Genomic DNA, 7500 nt, shown 5'->3' with positions numbered 1-7500 from the left:
CTCACCCTCTCACCTTCCCCCCTACTCACAAGGCAGGCAATACGCTTGACCTCATCTTTACTAGATGCTGTTCTTCCACTAATCTCATTGCAACTCCCCTCCAAGTCTCCGACCACTACCTTGTATCCTTTTCCCTCTCGCTCTCATCCAACACTTCTCACTCTCCCCCTACTCGGATGGTATTGCGCCGTCCCAACCTTCGCTCTCTCTCTCCCGCTACTCTCTCCTCTTCCATCCTATCATCTCTTCCCTCTGCTCAAACCTTCTCCAACCTATCTCCTGATTCTGCCTCCTCAACCCTCCTCTCCTCCCTCTCTGCATCCTTTGATTTTCTCTGTCCCCTATCCTCCAGGCCGGCTCGGTCCTCCCCTCCTGCTCCGTGGCTCAACGACTCACTGCGAGCTCACAGAACAGGGCTCCGGGCAGCCGAGCGGAAATGGAGGAAAACTCGCCTCCCTGCAGACCTGGCATCCTTTCACTCCCTCCTCTCTACATTTTCCTCTTCTGTCTCTGCTGCTAAAGCCACTTTCTACCACTCTAAACTCCAAGCATCTGCCTCTAACCCTAGGAAGCTCTTTGCTACCTTCTCCTCCCTCCTGAATCCTCCTCCCCCTCCCCCCTCCTCCCTCTCTGCGGATGACTTCGTCAACCATTTTGAAAAGAAGGTTGACGACGTCCGATCCTCGTTTGCTAAGTCAAACGACACTGCTGGTCCTGCTCACACTGCCCTACCCTGTGCTTTGACCTCTTTCTCCCTCTCTCTCCAGATGAAATCTCGCGTCTTGTGACGGCCGGCCGCCCAACAACCTGCCCACTTGACCCTATCCCCTCCTCTCTTCTCCAGACCATTTCCGGAGACCTTCTCCCCTACCTCACCTCGCTCATCAACGCATCCCTGACCGCTGGCTACGTCCCTTCCGTCTTCAAGAGAGCGAGAGTTGCACCCCTTCTGAAAAAACCTACACTCGATCCCTCCGATGTCAACAACTACAGACCAGTATCCCTTCTTTCCTTTCTCTCCAAAACTCTTGAATGTGCCGTCCTTGGCCAGCTCTCTTGCTATCTCTCTCAGAATGACCTTCTTGATCCTAATCAGTCAGGTTTCAAGACTGGGCATTCAACTGAGACTGCTCTTCTCTGTGTCACGGAGGCTCTCCGCACTGCTAAAGCTAACTCTCTCTCCTCTGCTCTCATCCTTCTAGACCTATCTGCTGCCTTTGATACCGTGAACCATCAGATCCTCCTCTCCACCCTCTCCGAGCTGGGCATCTCCAGCACCGCGCACGCTTGGATTGCGTCCTACCTGACAGGTCGCTCCTACCAGGTGGCGTGGCGAGAATCTGTCTCCGCACCACGTGCTCTCACCACTGGTGTCCCCCAGGGCTCTGTTCTTGGCCCACTCCTATTCTCCCTATACACCAAGTCACTTGGCTCTGTCATATCCTCACATGGTCTCTCATATCATTGCTATGCAGATGACACACAATTAATCTTCTCCTTTCCCCCTTCTGACAACCAGGTGGCGAATCGCATCTCTGCATGTCTGGCAGACATATCAGTGTGGATGACGGATCACCACCTCAAGCTGAACCTCGGCAAGACGGAGCTGCTCTTCCTCCCGGGGAAGGACTGCCCGTTCCATGATCTCGCCATCACGGTTGACAACTCCCTTGTGTCCTCCTCCCAGAGTGCTAAGAGCCTTGGCGTGACCCTGGACAACACCCTGTCGTTCTCCACCAACATCAAGGCGGTGACCCGATCCTGTAGGTTCATGCTCTACAACATTCGCAGAGTACGACCCTGCCTCACACAGGAAGCGGCGCAGGTCCTAATCCAGGCACTTGTCATCTCCCGTCTGGATTATTGCAACTCGCTGTTGGCTGGGCTCCCTGCCTGTGCCATTAACCTCTATGGGACCGGCGGGACGAATTCGTCCCACCTACGTAACAGCCACTGCCATCCTGTGGCGCGATTTTCAAAATCTTCAAAATCATATTACTTCAATTTCTCAAACATATGACTATTTTACAGCCATTTAAAGATAAGACTCTCGTTAATCTAACCACACTGTCCGATTTCAAAAAGGCTTTACAACGAAAGCAAAACATTAGATTATGTCAGCAGAGTACCAAGCCAGAAATAATCAGACACCCATTTTTCAAGCCAGCATATAATGTCACCAAAACCCAGAAGACAGCTAAATGCAGCACTCACCTTTGATGATCTTCATCAGATGACAACCCTAGGACATTATGTTATACAATACATGCATGTTTTGTTCAATCAAGTTCATATTTATATCAAAAACCAGCTTTTTACATTAGCATGTGACGTTCAGAACTAGCATACCCCCCGCAAACTTACGGGGAATTTGCTAACATTTTACTAAATTACTCACGATAAACGTTCACAAAAAGCATAACAATTATTTTAAGAATTATAGATACAGACCTCCTCTATGCACTCGATATGTCCGATTTTAAAATAGCTTTTTGGTGAAAGCACATTTTGCAATATTCTAAGTACATAGCCCAGGCATCACGGGCTCGCTATTTAGACACCCGGCAAGTTTAGCACTCACCATAATCATATTTACTATTATAAAAATGTCATTACCTTTTGTTGTCTTCGTCAGAATGCACACCCAGGACGTCTACTTCAATAACAAATGTTGGTTTGGTCCAAAATAATCCATCGTTATATCCGAATAGCGGCGTTTTGTTCGTGCGTTCCAGACACTATCCGAAATAGTAAAGAAGTGTCGCGCGCTTGGCGCAATTCCTGACAATAAAATTCAAAGTATTCCATTGCCGTACGTCGAAGCATGTCAACCGCTGTTTAAAATCAATTTTTACGTCATTTTTCTCGTAGAAAAGCGATAAAATTCCGACAGGGAATCTCCTTTTCGGCAAACAGAGGTAAAAATCCCAAAGGCGGGGGCGGTCGGGGTCACGCGCATAAGCTAGTGTCTCTTGATGGGCCACTTGAGAAAGGCGATAATGTGTTTCAGCCTGGGGCTGGAATGACGACATTCTCTTTTTTCCCGGGCTCTGAGAGCCTATGGACGACGTGGGAAGTGTCACGTTAGAGCAGAGATCCTTAGTAAATGATAGAGATGGCAAAGAAGTTCCAGAAATGGTCAGACAGGCCACTTCCTGTAAAGGAATCTCTCAGGTTTTGACCTGCCATTTGAGTTCTGTTATACTCACAGACACCATTCAAACAGTTTTAGAAAATTTAGGGTGTTTTCTATCCATATGTAATAAGTATATGCATATTCTAGTTACTGAGTAGGAGTGGTAACCAGATTAAATCGGGTATGTTTTTTATCCAGCCGTGTCAATGCTGCCCCCTAGCCCTAACAGGTTAAACCCCTACAACTCATCCAGAACACCGCAGCCCGTCTGGTGTTCAACCTTCCCAAGTTCTCTCACGTCACCCCGCTCCTCCGCTCTCTCCACTGGCTTCCAGTCGAAGCTCGCATCCCGCTACAAGACCATGGTGCTTGCCTACGGAGCTGTGAGGGGAACGGCACCTCCGTACCTTCAGGCTCTGATCAGGCCCTACACCCAAACAAGGGCACTCCGTTCATCCACCTCTGGCCTGCTCGCCTCCCTACCTCTGAGGAAGCACAGTTCCCGCTCAGCCCAGTCAAAACTGTTCGCTGCTCTGGCACCCCAATGGTGGAACAAGCTCCCTCACGACGCCAGGACAGCGGAGTCAATCACCACCTTCCGGAGACACCTGAAACCCCACCTCTTCAAGGAATACCTGGGATAGGATAAAGTAATCCTTCTAACCCCCCCTTAAAAGATTTAGATGCACTATTGTAAAGTGGTTGTTCCACTGGATATTATAAGGTGAATGCACCAATTTGTAAGTCGCTCTGGATAAGAGCGTCTGCTAAATGACTAAAATGTAAATGTAAAAAATGAGAGGAGAGGAGAGGAGAGGAGGAAGAGGGGAGGAAGAGGGGAGGAAGGGAGGAGGGGAGAGGAGAGGATTGGAGAGGAAGGGAGGAGGGGAGGAAGGGAGGAAGGGAGGAGGGGAGGAAGGGAGGAGGAGAGGAGAGGAGAGGAGAGGAAGAGGGGAGGAAGGGAGGAGGGGAGAAGAGGAGGGACCCCCCTGCCTCCAGTCTCCTCCTGCCTCAGGCTGATAACCTATCCTCCTCTCCTGCTCTCCCTGTCCTTCCTCCTCCCTTCCTCCCCTCCTCCCTTCCTCCCTTCCTCCCCTCCTCCCCTCCTCCCTTCCTCCCCTCCTCCTATGTTGATGCATCTAATCACACAGAGACAGTGGAGGTCGACGCAGTTTAAGATGAGGGAGGATTTACCAGCCGATTTACCAGCAGCATACAAACAGCATGATCACTTTGCTTGTTGTATATACAATTCCTTCTCGCATCTACGAGCTCTCCTCACCTTTTCCCTTCGCTCGTGGACTTCAGTGCACAACATAACAGCTGTCTGTGACCAGGGGGAAAAACCCTTTCCAAGCCAAACCTTCATATCATAACCGCTAACCGCAAACAGCCTACATCGTTGTCTCGTCATGGTCGACATAGCTACTAGAAGTAACGCGTCGGTAAACTCGCTACAATCATGCAGTACAGTGTAGTCAGCAGCAAGCAGTTTAGCAGTTACACCGTCGGGCCCCGGTGGCAATAAATTAATAAAACCAAAAGCTTACCTTGACTTGAAAGAGCTCTAGTGTTGGATAGCCTTAGCCTTAGCCAGCTAGCTAACATAGCATCCCTCTCTGATAGCCTTAGCCTTAGCCAGCTAGCTAACATAGCATCCCTCTCTGATAGCCTTAGCCTTAGCCAGCTAGCTAACATAGCATCCTTCTCTGTTTGAGCCTGGTGTTTCAGTATGCTAAACTAGCTAATAAATACTAATTAAAATCTCACCCTCTCGTTTATACTTTATTGCGGAAGAAATTAATTTCTTCAAAACCTTTCAACTATTGTCTTTCTCTCTCAGAGTTAACTACTCACCGAGTTTTATACACTGCAGTGCTAGCTAGCTGATGCTTATCCATTCAGTACTAGATTCATTCTCTGATCCTTTGATTGGGTGGACAACATTTCAGTTCATGCTGAAAGAGCTCTTGATAGGTTGGAAGACGTCCTCTACAAGTTGTCATAATTACTGTGTGAGTCTATGGAAGGGGGGTGAAAACCCATGAGCCTCCTAGGTTTTGTATTGTAGTCAATGTAGCCAGAGGAGGATGGAAGCTAGCTGTCCTCCGGCTACGCCGTGGTGCTAACCTACAGAGTGCTGTTGAGGCTACTGTTGACCTCCACTTTTTTATGTTTCACTATTTTTATGAAATTCACTGAGGATGGTCCTCCACCTGCTACACACATTCTGTTTCCCAGGGTGCAGTGTGTTATAAACAACTGAGGGGTGGAAGAAGAGGAGAAACCTCATGCTATGAGGGAGGTCAGAGAAACTGAGTTGAATCTCTCCTCCAAAACAAAGGCTGCTCTGTTCTATCACGAGCTTTACTACCAAAGACAAATACATAAACAAACCAACCTACATCAAACCTCACTAGTCATATAACCCTACCCAGACTACTAGTCATATAACCCATATAACCCTACCCAGACTACTAGTCATATAACCCATATAACCCTACCTAGACTACTAGTCATATAACCCATATAACCCTACCCAGACTACTAGTCATAAAACCCATATAAACCTACCCAGACTACTAGTCATATAACCCTACCCAGACTACTAGTCATATAACCCATATAACCCTAGCCAGACTACTAGTCATATAACCCATATAACCCTACCCAGACTACTAGTCATATAACCCATATAACCCTACCCAGACTACTAGTCATATAACCCATATAACCCTACCCAGACTACTAGTCATATAACCCTACCCAGACTACTAGTCATATAACCCATATAACCCTACCCAGACTACTAGTCATATAACCCATATAACCCTACCCAGACTACTAGTCATATAACCCATATAACCCTACCTAGACTACTAGTCATATAACCCATATAACCCCTACCCAGACTACTAGTGATATAACCCATATAACCCTACCCAGACTACTAGTCATATAACCCATATAACCCTACCTAGACTACTAGTCATATAACCCTACCCAGACTACTAGTCATATAACCCATATAACCCATATAACCCTACCTAGACTACTAGTCATATAACCCATATAACCCATATAACCCTACCCAGACTACTAGTCATATAACCCATATAACCCATATAACCCTACCCAGACTACTAGTCATATAACCCATATAACCCTACCCAGACTACTAGTCATATAACCCATATAACCCATATAACCCTACCCAGACTACTAGTCATATAACCCATACCCAGACTACTAGTCATATAACCCTACCCAGACTACTAGTCATATAAACCATATAACCCTACCCAGACTACTAGTCATATAACCCATATAACCCTACCCAGACTACTAGTCATATAACCCATATAACCCTACCCAGACTACTAGTCATATAACCCATATAACCCTACCCAGACTACTAGTCATATAACCCATATAACCCTACCCAGACTACTAGTCATATAACCCATATAACCCTACCCAGACTACTAGTCATATAACCCATATAACCCTACCCAGACTACTAGTCATATAACCCATATAACCCTACCCAGACTACTAGTCATATAAACCATATAACCCATATAACCCATATAACCCTACCCAGACTACTAGTCATATAAACCATATAACCCATATAACCCATATAACCCTACCCAGACTACTAGTCATATAACCCATATAACCCTACCCAGACTACTAGTCATATAACCCATATAACCCTACCCAGACTACTAGTCATATAACCCATATAACCCTACCTAGACAACTAGTCATATAACCCTACCCAGACTACTAGTCATATAACCCATATAACCCTACCCAGACTACTAGTCATATAACCCATATAACCCTACCTAGACTACTAGTCATATAACCCATATAACCCTACCCAGACTACTAGTGATATAACCCATATAACCCTACCCAGACTACTAGTCATATAACCCTACCCAGACTACTAGTCATATAACCCATATAACCCTACCCAGACTACTAGTCATATAACCCATATAACCCTACCCAGACTACTAGTCATATAACCCTACCCAGACTACTAGTCATATAACCCATATAACCCTACCCAGACTACTAGTCATATAACCCATATAACCCTACCCAGACTACTGGTCATATAACCCATATAACCCTACCTAGACTACTAGTCATATAACCCATATAACCCTACCTAGACTACTAGTCATATAACCCATATAACCCTACCTAGACTACTAGTCATATAACCCATATAACCCTACCTAGACTACTAGTCATATAACCCATATAACCCTACCCAGACTACTAGTCATATAACCCATATAACCCTACCCAGACTACTAGTCATATAACCCATATAACCCTACCTA

The sequence above is a fragment of the Salmo salar genome, chromosome 06, assembly GCF_965601325.2.
Source record: "Salmo salar chromosome 06, fSalSal1, whole genome shotgun sequence".
Lineage (NCBI taxonomy): Eukaryota > Metazoa > Chordata > Actinopteri > Salmoniformes > Salmonidae > Salmo > Salmo salar.
Note: the sequence above shows the minus strand (reverse complement) of the source record.